The following is a 21,085-nucleotide window of genomic DNA, read 5'->3' as shown; positions in this document are numbered from 1 at the left end:
ACCAGCGGGAGGCAGAGGGACGCCAAAGCGGTGGGTGCGCCGGCGCCGGTAAAGCCCCGCTCACACTCAAATTGGCAAACAAGGCTGCCGCATAGGTTCTTGACCGCCTCTTCTCTGGATATGACGCCGCCCTAGCCTTGCTGACGTATTAAGATTTATTTAGAGTCACTGACCAAACATTTGGCAACCTGTCTACTCACTAAATAAACACGCGGGGACGGTTATAAGGGCGTTGAAAGGTGTGAAGCCATCTAAGACAACAGAGACATTCAGACGGATTGCACCAGTCACTCATGCTTTACTGCGTACCTGGTGAGGCTTAGTGGCTAAAGGTTGGTACGTTTTGAAGCCCAGAGCTGCCAGCTTTTCACGATTTCGGAATGAATTTGTTGATGTACTCCCGTCACAAAAAGTGAAGTGTGTATGCCCGCACACCCACCGTCGTCGCGACTGCACAGATATCGCTTCGCCGTTTTCCCCCGGCAGCGGAGCTGATCTCAAACGTTTGTGTGTATATTGTCCCGGCTAGTTAAGAACCATTCCCTGCCGTGTGGATCGGGCATAAAACATCTCTGAATCACGTTGTGAATCTAATTGTGTGAACTATCAGTTGAAAATTGATCTCGTTATCTATTTCCAGAGATATTTCATACACTTTCGACCACGACGGATCCAAAGACAATGATTTTATTTATTACTCGGGAATAACATAGCAATCGGGTTCCAGTCTATTTTTTCTCATTTTTGTTTCCAAAAAAATTTGATTTAGTTACCTTCGTAGTCAATATACACTCCTGGAAATTGAAATAAGAACACCGTGAATTCATTGTCCCAGGAAGGGGAAACTTTATTGACACATTCCTGGGGTCAGATACATCACATGATCACACTGACAGAACCACAGGCACATAGACACAGGCAACAGAGCATGAACAATGTCGGCACTAGTACAGTGTATATCCACCTTTCGCAGCAATGCAGGCTGCTATTCTCCCATGGAGACGATCGTAGAGATGCTGGATGTAGTCCTGTGGAACGGCTTGCCATGCCATTTCCACCTGGCGCCTCAGTTGGACCAGCGTTCGTGCTGGACGTGCAGACCGCGTGAGACGACGCTTCATCCAGTCCCAAACATGCTCAATGGGGGACAGATCCGGAGATCTTGCTGGCCAGGGTAGTTGACTTACACCTTCTAGAGCACGTTGGGTGGCACGGGATACATGCGGACGTGCATTGTCCTGTTGGAACAGCAAGTTCCCTTGCCGGTCTAGGAATGGTAGAACGATGGGTTCGATGACGGTTTGGATGTACCGTGCACTATTCAGTGTCCCCTCGACGATCACCACTGGTGTACGGCCAGTGTAGGAGATCGCTCCCCACACCATGATGCCGGGTGTTGGCCCTGTGTGTCTCGGTCGTATGCAGTCCTGATTGTGGCGCTCACCTGCACGGCGCCAAACACGCATACGACCATCATTGGCACCAAGGCAGAAGCGACTCTCATCGCTGAAGACAACACGTCTCCATTCGTCCCTCCATTCACGCCTGTCGCGACACCACTGCACGATGTTGGGGCGTGAGCGGAAGACGGCCTAACGGTGTGCGGGACCGTAGCCCAGCTTCATGGAGACGGTTGCGAATGGTCCTCGCCGATACCCCAGGAGCAACAGTGTCCCTAATTTGCTGGGAAGTGGCGGTGCGGTCCCCTACGGCACTGCGTAGGATCCTACGGTCTTGGCGTGCATCCGTGCGTCGCTGCGGTCCGGTCCCAGGTCGACGGGCACGTGCACCTTCCGCCGACCACTGGCGACAACATCGATGTACTGTGGAGACCTCACGCCCCACGTGTTGAGCAATTCGGCGGTACGTCCACCTGGCCTCCCGCATGCCCACTATACGCCCTCGCTCAAAGTCCGTCAACTGCACATACGGTTCACGTCCACGCTGTCGCGGCATGCTACCAGTGTTAAAGACTGCGATGGAGCTCCGTATGCCACGGCAAACTGGCTGACACTGACGGCGGCGGTGCACAAATGCTGCGCAGCTAGCGCCATTCGACGGCCAACACCGCGGTTCCTGGTGTGTCAGCTGTGCCGTGCGTGTGATCATTGCTTGTACAGCCCTCTCGCAGTGTCCGGAGCAAGTATGGTGGGTCTGACACACCGGTGTCAATGTGTTCTTTTTTCCATTTCCAGGAGTGTACCTTCGTTAAATCCTATTATCTGTCTGTAACAGGTGGATCAGCTTTTCTCAATAACCCTTGAATATTCACAGATATAATTGTCTGTGTACTATCTCATTTTCGGGATTTAGAAAACACGGAGCAATTCTCGTATATGTTCTGTTTTATTGACCCAACTCACTTCTTAAATTAATGAGAGTTGGCACTGGGGAATCAATGAAGAAGGAGATGATCCTAGTGTGTATCCTTTCGGTATAATAACGGTCAGCCCGTACCACATTCCATCGCGTTTCTATCACCATAGATATAATTACCCATGAAACTGTCTTTTATCATTAATATCTGGCTTTACAATATCTAAACTTCTTAATTCTCACGACACGATATTAATTATAGCTTCGAGTTCTTTCAGTGTCTGTTCAGCACAAATTTAGTCTTTTCACGGGCACTATATCTCACGCCTCGTTTATTAGCAGAATCGTCTTGACAGCGGTCGGCAAAGGTATTAGTATGATAAGGTCCAACTATTTTCTGTCCCAATAACTCAAAATAATCTATTATCCGCCACTTCAATATCTAATCCAGTTATCAGAATGATATTTAATTAGGCTTATAATCCCTAACTTCCGACTACCACGAAACACTGCGAACATGCACCATTGAAAACAAAGACTCAAGACAGATAACAATGCTGCGCATTGGTCTATATATTATATTCAAAACAAAACACAGCTCTATTATGTCTTCCTTGGATTCCCTTTGTGCTACTTTGCGTTACTCTATTTCAAATATCTATCTCTTTGTAAAATTTTAACTAATTATTACTTCGAAATACAACTACCGTTTTTTTGTTATTTTTTCTTTTTTTTGGGGGGGGGGGGCTCTTGGGTCATTTTCTGAATACCCACTCTCTAAAGAGCGGTTACATGTGCTAGCTTGCGAATTAGGGATGTCGATCATTCCTGTATCAACTGCTGGATAAACGAACGCTGTTTCACAAGCTGGTCTCCTTGCGTATGGATTTTAGACTGTTTTCCCCGGTTTTTCAAGCAGTTGCTGTGCTTGTTCCCCGACTCCTATACAGGAACAGAAGGAACAGACGAATAAGATTAACCCGTGACCAAATGAATTAGAGACATCTATCATCACCTTGATGAAGGAGGATACGTGCCATTGCATTATCTCTACCAGGCACCAAAAGCACGGTCATATGGGGTCTGAAGCAACTGCTCAACCGCAGCCCGCAATCCACGGACACGGCTCCGAGCTGACTGCAAGCTGCCCTCGTCTTGCTCGATGGGGTCTCGTCTGCGCTCATTTGGATTGAAAACTATCTGGGAAGCCATAGATGCACATTTATGACCGCATAAGTTCTCGAACCTGTCTGGTACATTTCATCACAGATAGGATAGAACATTCTTCCTGAACGTACATGTCCTGTGTGGGACGCCGTAGGCGAACGTGTATCGTCCGCCGATGAGGGATGATGGCGTTGAGAAACAGCTGAATTCGCCAAAATGGACGTAGCTCTAGGTCCTAATGAAATCCCTATCAGACTAGATATAGAATTTGCGGTTTGATTAGCCCCTCTTGGTATACCGAAGATCCTTCGAACAAACCAAATACTGAAAGGAAACGCAGATTCACTCGTTTAGAAGTAGGGTGACAGAAATGATGCAATCTACACAACTACCGTCCACTATCGTTGTAATCGATCTTTTGTAAATTCTTAGAACATATTCTGAGCACAAACATAATGAGCTGTGCCGGACACAAAGGTCTCTCCACCCTAACCAGCGGGGTTCCGGAAACAGCAGTCCCGCAAAACCCATCTCCCCCTTTTTTCAGCGATATCCTGAAAGCCATGCATCAGAACAGTCATGTAGGTGGAGTATTTCTTTACTTCCGAAAACCATTTGACTGAGTACGGTTCTTCAAAATCTGTGTGAAATCTTATGGGACGTAACTGCTAAGGTCATCAGTCCCGAAGCTTACACACTACTTAACCTAAATTATCCTAAGGACAAACACACACACACCCATGCCCGAGGGAGGACTCGAACCTCCGCCGGGACCAGCCGCACAGTTCATGACTGCAGCGCTTTAGACCGCTCGGCTAATCACGCGTGCGTCCGCAGCTCGTGGTCGTGCGGTAGCGTTCTCGCTTCCCGCGCCCGGGTTCCCGGGTTCGATTCCCGGCGGGGTCAGGGATTTTCTCTGCCTCGTGATGACTGGGTGTTGTGTGATGTCCTTAGGTTAGTTAGGTTTAAGTAGTTCTAAGTTCTAGGGGACTGATGACCATAGATGTTAAGTCCCATAGTGCTCAGAGCCATTTAACCACGCGCGGCGCCTACGGTTGTTACTGAAAGCACGGTCATATGGGGTTTGAAGTGAATATATTAAAAACTAAAAACCCGCCTCGACTGCGAAAAAAGCACCTAGTGTTAACCCAGGTTTCGGCGTAGATAACTACTCCTTCTTCAGAACAACAATAAAACCCACAAGTGCCTAAGAAGACCTTTGTCAATGATTAAAAGAACACCACAGCTATACATTCATAAACACAGATAAATACAACGAAATGTCAACAGATTTCTACCTAAACTTACACATACAGTGAAGCAATGTCATTACTTAGTAAGCATTGTCCTTAGTTATTAAGCATTAAAATTACAAATATTTACATACAGTTCAGAAAAAATTATATATCGGTAGCAGGTGCCATTCATCCTGCATTTGTGGCGTTACAAGTTTGGCAACAGCGAACAGTTCGATCGTGACGTTGAGTCCGGTGACTGAAGGGAACCAGTTCCAACGCGTTAAGTGTCAAGCAACAAGTAATTTTAATTGGACTACAATCAGGGGCGCAAGAGCAGCACCATTACACCACCATCTTACTGGAAGTGCACGGCTATGTGCAGCATTGCCTCTTCTTTGCCAACAGCTCATCTACCATGTAAGTTGTGGTTAATATTCTCGGTGGGCAGGAGGGTGTCCTACATTTACGATCATACTGTGCTAACCAGTGTGAAGTGCATCACACAGGGTGCGTCCCATTGCATGAGTTATTAGGGCTTTTTCTCACTCCATTGACCTGTAGATTATGGGAAGAATGATTGTTTAAATGCTACTATGCGTGCTGTAATTTGATCTTGTCCTCTATTGCAGCGACATGTTGTGCGTAGCAGCATATTTATAGTCATCGTTCAAAACCAGTTAGTGAAACTGTAGGGGTGCTTGGGGAAGAGGGGCGAGCTGAAGTGGTGGGTAAGAATGTAGACGTGTTTACACGGGTTCTGCGTCCACATCTATACTCTGCAAACCACTGTGACATGCATACGGCTGTACCTGTTATCAGGGCCTCTTCCTGTTCCATTCGCGTATGGAGCCCAGAAGTATGGTAACTTAAATCCTTCTGTGGAGGCTGTTAACTATCCCATCTTGTCTTTACAACGGGAGCTTCCTCACTTTAAGCTTCTTCTTCAAATTTCGTAAGTAGGCTTTCACGTAACACTTTGCATCTGTCTGCAAACAGTTCGGTTTTTTCAGCATATCCGTGACTGTTTCGCATGGCTCATACAAACCTGTGACCATCAGTGCTGCCCTTCTTTTTATATGTGTAATATCCCTTGCTAGCGCTGGATCCCACAAACTTGAACAATATGGGACGCACGAGTGTTTTGTAAGCAATTTCATGCGTAGATTGATTGCATTTTCTCCGTATCCTTCCAGTGGACAGAAATATGCTACCTACTTTACCTACGACAGAGCCTACGGGACTTTCATTTCACATGTCTACAAATCGTTGCACTCACCTCTTTGCATGACATGACCGATTACAAATGTGACTCGTTAATGTTTTGGTCATTTTTATACAGTGCAATGTAATTTCTGAACATATGAAGCGAGCTACCAACCCTTATCAAGATCTCACTGAATTTCTGCACAACTTTTTTTAGACAGTAGTTCATTGCACATAACTGTATCGACTGCAGAAAGTCTAACTTTACTGTTGAGTAGTCTGCCAAGTCATGAATATAGCCCTGCAGCATGAACAGCAAGTGTCCCGACACACTTGATTTGGGCACAGCTGACGTTACTTCTACATCTTTCGATGACTCTCCATTAGAGATAACATGCTGTGTCCTCCTCGCCATTCACTTCAAAAAGAACCTTCGACATCGCAGCGCGTCAGCAATCGTTGGTTAATGTATTAAAAAACTAACAACCCGCCTCGATTGCGAAAAAAGCACCTAGTGTTAACCCAGGTTTTGGCGTAGATAACTACACCTTCTTCAGAACAACAATGGAACCCACAGATGCCTAAGAAGACCTTTGTCAATGATTAAAAGAACACCATAGCTATACATTTATAAGACACAGAGAGACACGGAGAGAGAGACGGGTTCCAGCGCTGGTAGTGTGCGGAAATGTCGTGTTAACGCTCTCGCAGTAGAGAGTACCACTTTGGCGGATCATGTGCACTCGCCCACCAGATGTCTAGCAGCAGGAGTACGGACAGTTGACGAGCGGAAGAGGCTGTATTAATTACGACTACCCGTTCCTGTAATTAGCCGTGGCTCCACAAGATGCTACCGTCTTCAATAGTAACAGCAGTTCCAGCAACACAGCTTCGTCGTCGGCTCCGAGTTTCGTCGTATGCGCAGCACTGAAGTAAGACTGTTCATTGGTAGACTGAATTAACGGATAACCCAGCAGCACAACTGAATGTGATTTGAGTGATAAAATTTATTTAAATTATTATCAGTTAAACTCAGGGCGATTGTCTCCTCATTACCCACAGACATTGTTACCAAGCAGGATCCTTGTTCATTTTTTTCCTTATATGCTAACTAAGTGTCATAAGAAACAATTTGAATAGTTACAGCCAGTTTATTAATGAATATATTCACTTTTAAGAAATTTAGCCTCAGTCTACTTTCAATTAACTGTTGTACAACAGAGGTTTCAGTATATGGCTAAAGTAAAGCAATTTCATTTTTCAAGTCTGAGAATCAATCACTAGAAAACATTCTAATCTAAATGCTCAAATTAAGAGTGCAGAAGTTTTATTTATTTTACATATAGCTTGGAGCACATGGCTATTTGGTTTGGTACGTATTCTAGTGTTTAATTCTGTTCAAGTCAGTAAAAAAGGTTCAGTTGTTCAGCAATAACATGAAATCCAATTTGCAAAATAAGTAACGGCAAAGTAAAAAGTGCTTGCCTTTTTTTTCTAAATTTCTTTGATGAAGTTATGTTGAGGTCATTGAAAGTCATTGTTTACGTAACGAATTTCAATACTAACATACAGTTTAATTACATATTTTCAAATCATTACTCGATTGCCCTTTTCAAAATTTAATGCCAAAGTTAACGTAAGAGTGGCTTCTCAGTTTTCTTTATCATTACACGCTCACTTAAAATTAGTGTCAAAAAACGTGACAACCTTCAGTTGCCATGTCAGTGTTTAATAATATATGTTTATCTTTCCAATAATCTTGTACAGAATTTTGGATGTAAATTGTCCTAGTAATCTGGCGACCTTTAATTATTTCCTTTTCGTTCATTACTGTAACTTTTGGATTCATGATCAGTGGTACCCCTTTTCTGTCCAGTGTTGTTCATGAGTGAATGCACAAAATAACTTTCATTTTCCAGATTATAGCCGTGTCCGGTTTAATTACTTTTTTTTTAGTAGACTTTCCATCAGAAAGGTTGGTTGTACACTTTCCTCCTACTTATCGGTATCAATTGATCGGGAAAGATAGCCTTATCCAATAAGAAAAAATCCATTATGCTTACACGCGATCCACGGTCATATTTTATATCACAAGCAGGATAGGCCGATTAATACGAGGGAGGTTACAAACTCTAACAACAAATGGTCAATTGGTTTCCAGTTCCTTGTCTGGCTTTCTTTCTTGGTGCCTCTGAAATTATGGATCTCGATTCCTTGGCCTAAAGCTTTTATTTTGCAAATGGCTCTGAGCACTATGGGACTTAATATCTGAGTTCATCAGTCCCCTAGAACTTAGAAGTACTTAAACCCAACTAACCTAAGAATATCACACACATCCGTGCCCGAGGCAGGATTCGAACCTGCGACTGTAGCAGTCGCGCGGTTCCGGACTGAAGTGCCTACAACCGCTCGACCACCGCGGCCGGCATTTTGCATTTTATCAGACGTGATAACATACACACACACACACACACACACACACACACACACACACACAACGATGCTCACGAAATTCTCACCTTTGATATACAGCACTAACCATACCCCATTCGATTCTTTCGAAAAAGACGCGATTTAGCGTCACATGTACAGTTATTATCGTCACAGAGATCAGTCTACCATAGACAGGCTTTAGAGGACACCGTGTGACTGAACATTTTGCAGTATCTAATTATCGATGCGACTGGTTTTGGAAAGTTATAAGTATAACTGTGTGACGTAAGAATGTGGCGTAGCGTCGTGGTTGAGGCGCACTGATCAGTCACATTACCATCATCATCTGACGAAAGCCTGAATAACAATCTTTTGCAGGGTGGACCGCTGCGAGATGTGCGGGAAGAGAGTCATTTAGATTCTGGAAGATAGCCGCAGGGACGCGGAGCCGTGCCGACTTCAGTACTGTGGCCAACTGCGCCAGGTTTCTAGGTTGAGGCTCCATGGCGCGAAGAGCTAGATCCATGTCGTCCCATATTCTGGATTGGGCTTAAATCCAGAGAGAGTCTGGCGTCCAGGAAAGTACGGTAAACTCATGATGAGGCATCCACAAACACTGCGAGCTGTGTGACACGTTGCATTGTACTACTGGTAGCTGCCATCGCGCCGAGGAGATAAAAAACTGCATATAGGGGTGGACATGAACTCGTACGATAGATGCGTAGGTGTTGATCAGTGTGCCTTCCAGAATGACGAGATCGCCCATGGAATGCCACGAGAAATATTCCCCACACCGTAACGCTCCCTTCTTCGGCCTCGACTCTTACGACGCTTGTCTGAGGTGTCTACACGCCAACGGCCATCTATCCGATGGAGTATAAAACGTGATTAATCTGAATAGGCGCCCTGTCGTCACTCAGTGGACGTCCATTTCCCGGCAACTGGTGCGCAAATTCCATCCATCGTCGCCTATGAACCGCAATCGGCATGTATGCATGAACCAGCGGTCGCTGAACGGAAGTTGAGGAGACACAGTTCTTAGTACGTTGGTTCATCAGAGCGGTCTGTTGCTCAACATTTGCATGTCCATTCGGCCGTACACAACTCCACATCAGTCATTCACCCCCGTCACCTGTGTGTGACCCATAGTGCATCAGTTGCCTCGGAACCGGTTTTAGACACCATCATTTTGCCGTACAGAATATATTTTAACCACGGCGGCAAGTGAACAGTTTACAAACTTAACTGTTTCAGAAGCGCTTGCAGCGCTGGCTCGGAAGCCAATGATCATGCCCTTTCGGGAGTCAGATAAGTCGCTCCTTCTCCGCGTTACGACAACGACTGCACTGCTTTGTGCGTCCCCCGACACGCTTTATAAACGCCCAACTGCTAGTGCTGCCACCTGCCGATTGTGAGGGATTCTTGCATGTTGGCGTCCAACATTGGGTGTGATCATATTAATGTGAACATTGTATATGGTGAGAGGAGGTACTGGCGATGGCAGTGATCTCAATTGGTATGGTTCCTCGTCGTATTTTGTTGACCATCAATGAACGAGCGAGTGATCTGCTGCACACTGGACCGTCTGTACACAGTTGCAATCCAAGAATGCCGATGACGACCCCCTGTAATGGTCGTTGACCCTTGTGGCAGCGGTTATCCCCCAGTGTAGGTGCTCACGATACACCTTTGACACGGCAGCACGTGTAAGGTCCAGTCCCACACGATCCAGAAGCCGGAATAGCTCGTGTGTAGTTCTCCGTAGAGGTGTTATCGTGTGGTCGTGTTTTTCATGCAGGGGGCTTGCACTTCTTGTTGTTTTTTGCGTGACACCATCACAGTGTAATCCTACATTGATGTTTTAAGCACCTTCCTGTTTCCCACTGTTGAAGAGCAATTCGGGGATGGCGACTGCATTTTTCAACGCGATCGAGCACCTGTTCATAATGCATGGCCTGTAGAGTGATTACACGACAATAACATTTCTGTAATGGACTGGCCACCACAGAGTCCTGATATGAGTCCTATAGAGCACCTTCTGGATGTTTTGGAACGCCGACTTCGTGCCAGGCCTCACCGACTGACATCGATACCTCTCCTAAGTGCCACTCCGTGAAGAATGGACTGCCATTCCTCAAGAAATCTTCCAACACGTGACTGAGCGTATGCCTGTGAGAGTGGAAGCTGTCATCAAGGCTAATGGTGGGCCAACGTCATACTGAATTCCAGCATTACCGATGGAGGACGCCACGAACTTGTAAGTCATTTCCAGCCAGGTGTCCGGATACTTTAGATCACATAGTGTACCTATTAATTTGCCACTGCACCAGCGGCAGTGAACGGGACAGTTGCTGACCAAGGTGATGGGATGGATGGGGGTTTATAGCGTGGTATTGTGTGTGTGTGTGTGTGTGTGTGAGAGAGAGAGAGAGAGAGAGAGAGAGAGAGAGAGAGAGACAGACAGACAGACAGAGGGATAAGTCGAGCTCCGTTCCGAAGGTGTGAGGAGTTTCCTTCCAGAGTTGTTATTGGTACATATCGGTCTTCTAGTCGACTATTAGCAACATCAGAGATCTACAGTATAACCAAAATGAGTTTCGTTCCCAATTTGCGGTAGGTGCATGGCGCCATTGTATTAAATCTTGTGGTGTTATTGTTTTGCTTACAGGATAACGCTTTACAAACCTGGGTTTGAGAACAGTATTCTGTAAGAAAACGATTTCTCATTGACGTTTTAGCAAGATTTAAAAAATCGAAATTTTTTATTTGTTTGGCTGGAGGAGACGGTGTAGGGGTGGTGTATTGTTAGGAGGTGCCTTCCGGCACCTAAAATTTTAAAAATCAAGCACTGAGCAACGATTTTCGTCTGAAACGTTTTGTATCGAAATACACATAACATAGTTGTTCGCAGAGTCTCAATGGTGTCTTTGGCGTTTCTTAACAACGGAGCTTATATAGATGCAATAAATAAATAAGGTATAATAAAAAAGAACTGTTACGGCACTTAGTATAAACGTTTGTAGAAACTACAAATTCAGAACTCACTAAATTTACACATTCCTCTCACACCAGCGTTTAGTCAAAAGTGAATCCAGTTAAGGGCAGCAATGGAGCAATTTATTTAATGCAACAATATATCATACTGAGTAAAAACACGTTATAACATTCAATCATTACTGGGAGGAGGCAGATGTATCTTCTAGCTTTATTAGTATTTCCAGCTTTTTTGTGCACACCCTATTACCGTAATATTATTTCGTTATTATTCTTATGGGTCTTTACTGCAGTTTGGAAACTCTACTCATATTTTGTGCGTTTACTCCCCAGAAAAGAATTCCTTTCCTAAGAACTGAGTGTACGTATTAACATTATGTATACTGTCTATTACACAGCAATAACAAGATCGAAAGGGCCTAACACGCTCATAATACTCTGTTTGTAAGCTTCCATCGTGTGTTCACACCACTTCAGTTGAGAATCAATATTCATCCCTACAAATTTTGTGTTTAGCACACATTCAATAGAGGTACCATCTATCTTTAATTTGATAAAATCAATTTTCCTATCGCTACCTCTATTGGGAGAGTTATTGATTTGTGCAAGGTGTCCAAGAAGGAATGGTCAATATTGAGTGGTATTACAGGAACCATCATTCGACGCAGGGAAGTGTAGTAAATATGGTCTCTAAAATGCATACCTAAAGACCTATGAGCAATTCTTCGTCTTCAGTCCTCTGAAACTAACTATTCTACTGCAAGCTCTTTGCTTCCCATATTTTAAAAGGTGGTAATACAGACCAAAACAAGAAAAAGTTTCCGGTAAACTTGGGGCCTAAAAAGTACATCATAGCGCATGAGCATTTTTTCATCTTCGATGCCACGAAACACATGTCTTCTACTGAACCAGTGCACCTAGCAATGAAGGTATGTATTTTATAGCCCATGTTTACTGGTCTATTTTTCTTTTTTTGGTTCATAGCACCACTTCTCAAACTATGAAAAGCAAAGAGGTTGCAGTAAATGATATTTGTTTCACAGTATCGACGATGACGTGCTCATAGCTCAGAAGGTATGCATTTTAGAGCCCATGTTTACTCGACTTTTTTGCTTCGAATGATGATTCCTCTCATATTCTTTAATACTGACTATTTTTACTCGGACACCCTGAACGAGGAACAGTATTGGTTCTAATGTGCTACCCTAAGGAACACCTAGATTAATTTATTTTGGTTCTGATAAGTGTTCCACAAAACGTTTAACATAATTTTCGGTTACGAGTATCACTACCCTTTGTGCCCTATCTGCTCGGTATTATCGAAACTAGCCATTAGCCACGATTGTTATCCCTACACTTACGTCTACACTTACATCTGTACGACTACGCATCAACTCGCAAGTAAGTGACTGGCAGAGGGTTCATCAAATCACCTTCAAGCTATTTCTCCACTGTTCTACTCCATACATGCTCTGACTTCTCTTATTTTACTTCAGTCATCGTTTCTTCCCATGTAGACGGGCACCAACAAAATATTTCACCAATAGAAGGAGAAAATTGGTGATTGAAATCTTGTGAAAAGATCCTGATGCGTCGAAAAACTCCTATGTTTCGAACATTGCCTACCCAGACTGTGTATCATATTCGTGGCTCTCCCCCCACCCCCTCCCCCTATTTCGTGATAGTACAAAACTGCACTCATGCTCATCAATTAAGGATAGGAAAGGTATATCACTATAGTGCATCATTATATGTGTAGTCCAGATGCAAAAGCCGCTAACTGGATGATAGACGAAACTGATATGATCACGAAAACCTCGTTTCAACCAAACTATTAAAATTGAAGACTTCATTTATTTTCTAAAAAATAAGAAACAAAATTACACGGTATTAATGACTGAAGTCTACACTTACTTTTATACGTTAAAATCTTAAGTGAAATATTGAGTTAGCGATTTTTGCATCAGCTTTATGCAGTTAGCGAGTTTTGCAAATACACACATGCTCATAAATTAAGGATAATGCTGATACATGGTGAAACAACGCTCTGGTTGGCGGTTAGAGGGTTTAAATCACCTCGGGGTATGACCATGCGGTGCATTTGACCTGCGGTCGTCGCACGGTGGCGCTGGCAGCAGTCCACATATGCAGAGGTGTGTTTGTGCATGTCAGAGTACGGTGCAGCGAGTAAAGTGTACATACGTTTTCAGACATGCTAATGGTGACTGTGTGTTGAAAAACACATATTGATGTCGTTATGATGAGTAGAATACTAGGGCGACTGAAGGCTGTTCAAACACAGCAGGTCGTAGCACGGGCCCTCCGTGTGCTACAAAGTGTGATCTCATGATTATGGCAACGATTCCAGCAGACAGCAAACGTGTCCAGGCGCTACAGCACGGGACGTCCACAGCGTACACCACCACAAGAAAATCGATATATCACCATAAGTGCCCGCAGACGGCCGCGGAGTACTGCAGGTAGCCTTGCTCGGGACCGTACCGCAGCCACTGGAACAATTGTCTCCAGACACACAGTCTACAGACGACTGAACAGACATGGTTTATTCACCCGGAGACCTGCAAGGTGCATTCCACTGACCCTGGGTCACAGGAGAGCCCGTAAAGCCTGGTGTCAGTAACACAGTACATGGTCATTGGAACAGTGGTCCCAGATTATGTTCACGGACGAGTCCATGTATAGACTGAACAGTGATTCTCGCAGGGTTTTCATCTGGCGTGAACCAGGAACAAGATACCAACCCCTTAATGTCCTTGAAAGCGACCTGTGTGGAGGTCGTGGTTTGATGGTGTGGGGTGGGATTATGACTGGTGCACGTACACCCCTGCATGTCTTTGACAGAGGAACTGTAACAGGTTAGGTGTATCGGGACGTCATTTTGCTCCAGTATGTCCGCCTTTTCAGGGGTGCAGTGGGTTCCACCTTCCCCCTGATAGATGATAACGCATGGCGCCACCGAGCTGCCATCGTGGAGGAGTACCTTGAAACAGAAAATATCAGGCAAATGGAAGAGCCTACCTGTTATCCAGACCTACATCCCATCGAGCACGTCTGGGATGCTCTCGGTCGACATATCGCTGCACGTCTTCAAACCCCTAAGACACTTCATGACCTCCGACAGGCACTGGTGCAGGAATGGGAGGCTATACCCCAGCAGCTGCTCGACCCGTTATGCGGCTTGTGTACGTCTGCATTATGATCATATCCCGTATTGATGTCGGGGTATATGCGCAGGAAACAGTGACGTTTTGTAGCACATGTGTTTCGGGACGGTTTTCTTAACTTATCACCACTACCGTGGACTTACAGATCTGTGTCGTGTGTGTTCCCTATGTGCCTGTGCTATTAGCGCCAGTTTTGTGTAGTGCCACGTTGTGTGGCACCACATTCTGCAATTCCCTCAATTTATGAGCATGAATGTAGTTGCCTTTCTTTGAACTTTTCAGATGTCATCCGCCAAACCTGTCTGATGCAGATTCCACACCGTGTAGTATTAATCCACAAGAGAGCGGACGAGCATAATGTGGGCAGTCCCTTCAGTGGACCTGTTGGACCTTCTAAATATTCTGCCGATAAATCACAGTCATTTGTTCGTTTTCCTCACAACATTAACTACGTGATCGTTCCAATTTAAGTTAAACTTAATTGTAATTCCTAAGTATTCAGTTGCATTTACAGACTTAGATTTTCTGTGATTTATCGTGTTACCGAAATTTATCGTATTCCTTTCAGTACTCATGAGGATGCCTTCACAATTTTAATTATTTGGTGTCGATTGCCACTTTTTGCACCATATAAATGTTCTGTCTACATCATTTTGAATTGCTTTTGATCACCTGATGGCTTTACGTAACCGTAAATTACAGCATCATCTGCAACCAATCTAAGAAGGCTCTTCAAATTGTGTCCTAAATCGTTTATATCTATTAGGAACAGCAGAAGGCCTATGATATTTCCCTGGACAACGGCAAATATCACTTCTATGTTACTCGATGACGTTCCGTCAGTTTCTACGGATAGTGACCTCTCAAAAAGGACATCACAAATCCAGTGGCACAACTGAGACCGTACTCCGTAGTCACGCAAATTGATTAGAAGTCGATTGTGAGGAACGGTGTCAAAAGCCTTCTGGAAATATGGAAATATGGACTCAGTTTGATATCCCCTCTCAATGGCACTCGTTACGTCATGTGTATAAAGAGGCAGTTGTATTCCACAAGAACTACTTTTTCTAAATCCATGTTGGCTATTTGTCAATAAATCGTTTTCTACAATATAATTCGTAGTTTTCTAACACAATATATGTTCCAAAATGCTGCTGCAAATCTACGATAGCGATATGGACTTCTAATTTAACTCCTCTTTCCTTTTCTTGCGTGTTAGTGTAACCTGTGCAGCGTTCTAATCTTTAGGTATCGATCTTCCGACGAGCGAAAGGTTGTAAATGAGTGCTGAGGCCTTGTCTTTTCGCTTCACCGAATATACCTACTTCTGTGACTCATGCTGGCCGTAATGCTTGTAACTTATTTAGTAGAATCTTAAGTATATAATTATCAAAATCCTCAGAAAGTTTTAAGAACGTGCCTGTCACACATACATCCTTGTTAAGAGCATCAGGAATCGTTTTCGTGAATTCCACAAACGAATTTGTATTCGTTCAAGTTATTCATTAAGATACCTTCCATAACTGATTATATTTTTTTTGTGAAATCTGACGGTTTCATATGTCTTTTGTTTTACTTTTCTTTAGCAGAGGAACAACTTTTGCCTGTTCTAAGCAATCTGTACAGTTCTCTGATGCGGATGACTAATTTATCGTGTTTGCTAAAAGAATTTGTATTCTCCATCTGCTTAGTCCCCCTCCATGAGCCATGGCCCCCCGTTGGTGGGGAGGCTTGCGTGACTGAGTGATGCAGATAGCCGTACCGTAGGTGCAACCACAAGGCAGGAGTATCTGTTGAGAGGCCAGACAAACGTGCGATTCATGGAGAGGGCAGCAGCCTTTTCAGTAGTTGCAGTCTGCATGATTGGCTGAACTGACTTTGTGACACCAATCAAAACAGCATTTCCGTGCTGGTACTGCGAACGGCTGAAAGCAAGAGGAATCTACAGCCGTAATTTTTACCGAGACCATACAGCTCTACTGTATCGTTAAATGATGATGGCATCCTCTTGGGTAAAATATTCCGGAGATGAAATAGTCCCCCCATTCGGGACTCCGGGCAGGGAAAAGTCAGGAGGACGTCGTTATCAGTAGAAATGAAACTGCCGTTCTATGGACCAGATCGTGGAGTGTCAGATCCCTTCATTGGGCGACTAGGTTAGAAAATAAGGAAAGGAAAATGGACCGGTTAAAGGGAGGTAGTGGGAATTAGTGAATTTCGGTGGCAGGTGGAACAGGGCTTCTGGTCAGGTGAATACAGTATTATAAATTCAAAATCGAATAGGAGTAATGCAGAAGTAGGTTTAATAATGAATAAAAAATAGGAACGCGGATAAGCTACCACGAACAGCACAATGATCGCATTATTGTAGCCGAGATAGACACAAATCCCACGCCTACCACTATAGTACAAGTTTATAAACCAACTAGATCCGCAGATGATGAAGCGACTGGAGGAACATATGAAGAGATAAAAGAAATGATTCAAATAGTTAAGGGAGACGAAAATTTAATAGTATGGGGGACTGGAATTCGATAGTGGGTAAAGGAAGAGAATAAAAAGTAGGTGAATATGGACTGGGGGTAAGGAATGAAAGCGAAAGCCGCCTGGTAAAATTTTGCACACAGCATTACTTAATCATCGCTAACACTTAGTTTAAGAATCATGAAAGGAAGTTGTGTACTTCGAAAAGACATGGAAACACCGGAATGTTTCACATACATTAGATAATGGTAAGACAGATTTAGGAACCAGATTTTAAATTGTAAGACATTTCCAGGGGCGGGTGTGGAGTCTGACCACAATTCGTTGGTTATGAACTATAGGTTAAAAATTAAGAAACTGCAAAAAGGTAGGATTTTAAGAAGATGGGATCTGAATAAACTGAAAGAACTAGAGGTTGTAGAGAGTTTCACAAGGATCATTAGGGAACGATTGACAAGAACAGGGGAAAGCAATACAGTAGAAGAAGAATGGGTAGCTTTGAGAGATGAAACAGTGAAGGCAGCAGAGGATCAAGAAGGTAAAAAGACGAGGGCTAGTAGAAACCCTTGGGTAGCACAAGGTATATTGAATTTAAATGATGAAAGGAGAAAATATCAAAACGCATTAAATGAAGCAGGCGAAAAGGAATAAAACCGTCTCAAAAATGAGATGACAGGAAGTGAACGGCTAAGTGGTAATGGCTGGAGGACAAACGTAACGATGTAGAATCATATATCACTCCGGTAAAATACGTAAGATACATTCCCCCTACAGAAAAATTGAAGACACCTTTGGAGAAAAGAGAAGCACCTGTACGACTATAAAGAACTCAGATGGTAAACCACTCCTAAACAAAGAAGGGAAAGCCATAAGATGGAAGGAATATACATTATGTGATCAAAAGTATCCGGACACCTGGCTGAAATGACTTACAAGTTCGTAGCGCCCTCCATCGCTAATGCTGGAATTCAGTACGGTGTTGGCCCACTCTTAGCCAAGATGACAGCTTCCACTCTCGTAGGCATACGTTCAGTAAAGTGCTAGAAGGTTTCTTGGGGAATGGCAGCCCATTCTTCACGGAGTGCTGCACTGAGGCGAGGTATCGATATCGGTCGGTGAGGCCTGGCACGAAGTCGACTTTCCAAAACACTCCAAAGGTTTCCTATATGATGAAGGTCAGAACTCAGTGCAGGTCAGTCCATTATAGAGATGTTATTTTAGTGTAACCACTCCACCACAGGCCGTGCTTTAAGAAAAGGTGCTCGATCGTGTTGAAAGATGCAGTCGCAATCCTCGAATTGCTCTTCAACAGCGGGAAGCAAGAAGGTTCTTCAAAACATCAATGCAGGCCTATGCTGTGATAGTATCACGCAAAACAACAAGAAGTGCATGCCCCCTTCACGAAAAACACGACCACACCATGACACCACCGCCTCCGAATTTTACTGTTGGCACTACACACGCTGGCAGGCGACGTTCACCGGCCATTTACCATACCCACGCCCTGCATCGGATCGCCACAACGTATACCGTGATTCGTCACTCCATGCAACGTTTTTCCACTGTTCAATCACCCAATGTTTACGTCCTTTCACCAAGCGAGGCGTCGTTTGGCATTTACCGGCGTGATGTGTGGCTTACGACCAGCCGCTCGACCATGAAATCCAAGTTTTCTCCTACCTCTCGCCTAACTGTCATAGTACCAGCAGTGGATCCTGATGCAGTTTGGAATTCTTGTGCAACGATCTGGATAGATGACTGCCTCTTACACATTACCACCCTCTCAACTGTCGGCGGTCTCTGTCAGTCATCACACGAGGTCGGCATAGACACGTTTGTGCTGTACGTGTCCCTCCATGTCTCCATTTCACTATCATATCGGAAACAGTGGACGTAGGGATATTTAGGAGTGAGGAAATCTCGCGTACAGACGTATGACACAAGTGACATCCAATCACCGGACCACGTTCGAAGTCAGTGAGTTCCGCGGAGCGCCCATTCTGATCTCTCACGATGTCAAATTACTAGTGAGGTCGCTGATATGGAGTATCTGGCATTAGGTGGCAGCACAATGAACGTAATATGAAAAACATTTGTTTTGGGGGGTGTCCGGATACTTTTAATCACATAGTGTGTAGAGGATCTATAAAAGGACGATGCACTTGATGACAATATTATGGATATGAAAGAGGACGTAGTTGTAGACGAGATGGGACATCCACATCTACATGGTTACTCTGCAATTCACACTTAAGCGCCTGGGAGAGGGTTCATCGAACCATTTTCATACTACTTCTCTACCATTCCACCCTCAAATGGCGCTTTGGAAAAAGGAACACCTAAATCTTACCGTTCGAGCTCTGATTTCTCTTATTTTATTATGATGTTCATTTCTCCCTACGTAGGTGGGTGTCAACAATATATTTTCGCATTCGGAAGAGAAAGTTGGTGATTGAAATTTCGTAAATACATCTCACCGCAAAGAAACCCGCCTTTGTTTCAGTGACTGCCACCCCAACTCGAGTATCACATCAGTGACACTCTCACCTGTATTGCGCGATAACACGAATCGAGCTGCCTTTCTTTGCATTTTTCCGATGTCCTCCGTCAATCCTACCTGGTAAGGACCCCATACCGCTCAGCAATATCCCGGCAGACGACGGACAAGTGTAATGTAGGCTGTCCCGTTATAGGGTTTGTGTTATGCCAAGAAAGCGGAGTCTTTGTTTCGCCTTCCCCACAATATTATCTAATTGGTCTTTCCAATTTAAGTTGCTCGTAATTGCAATTCCTAGGTATTTAGTCGAATTGACAGCCCGTAGTTTTCTACGATTTAGCTTATACCCAAAATTTATCGGATTACTTTTAGTACCCATGTGGACGACCTCACACTTTTCTTTGTTTAGTGCCAATTGCCACTTTTCGCACCATAAAGAAATTCTCTCTAGATCATTTTGTTATTGGAATTGATCGTCTGATGATTTTACTAGACGGTAAATTACAGTGTGATCTGCAAACAATCTAAGGGGCTGCTCAAATTATCACCTAGATCAATTATGTAAATCAGGAACAGCAGACGGCCTATGACACTACCTTGCGGAACGCCAGACATCACTTCTGTTCTACTCGATTATTTATCGTCTATCACTATCAGCTGTGCCCCCTCTCAGAGTAAATCGGGAATCCAGTCAGACAACTGAGACGATACTCCATATGCACTCAATCTGATTAGTAGTCGCTTGCGAGGAACGATATCAAAAGCCTTCCGGAAATCTAGGAATATGGAGATCCCTTGTCGACAGCACTCATTACTTCGTGGGAATAAAGAGCTAGCTGTGCTGCACAAGAACGCTATTTTCTGAATCCGTATTGGTTATGTATCAATAACTCATTTTCTTTGAGGTGATTCATAATGTTCAGGTACAGTATATGCTCCAAAATCCTACTGCAAATTGAGGTCAGTGATATGGGTCTGTAATTCAATGGGTTACTCCTGTTTCCTTTCTTGAATATTGTTGTTGTTGTTGTGGTCTTCAGTCCTGAGACTGGTTTGATGCAGCTCTCCATGCTACTCTATCCTGTGCAAGCTTCTTCATCTCCCAGTATCTACTGCAACCTACATCCTTCTGAATCTGCTTAGTGTATTCATCTCTTGGTCTCCCTCTACGATTTTTACCCTCCACACTGCCCTCCAATGCTAAATTTGTGATCCCTTGATGCCTCAAAACATGTCCTACCAACCGATCCCTTCTTCTAGTCAAGTTGTGCCACAAACTTCTCTTCTCTCCAATCCTATTCAATACCTCCTCATTAGTTATGTGATCTACCCACCTTATCTTCAGCATTCTTCTGTAGCACCACATTTCGAAAGTTTCTATTCTCTTCTTGTCCAAACTAGTTATCGTCCATGTTTCACTTCCATACATGGCTACACTCCATACAAATACTTTCAGAAACGACTTCCTGACACTTAAATCTATACTCGATGTTAACAAATTCCTCTTCTTGAGAAACGCTTTCCTTGCCATTGCCAGTCTACATTTTATATCCTCTCTACTTCGACCA

Source organism: Schistocerca cancellata, chromosome 1 (assembly GCF_023864275.1).
Source record: "Schistocerca cancellata isolate TAMUIC-IGC-003103 chromosome 1, iqSchCanc2.1, whole genome shotgun sequence".
Classification (NCBI taxonomy): Eukaryota; Metazoa; Arthropoda; class Insecta; order Orthoptera; family Acrididae; genus Schistocerca; species Schistocerca cancellata.
This window is presented reverse-complemented; position numbering follows the sequence as displayed.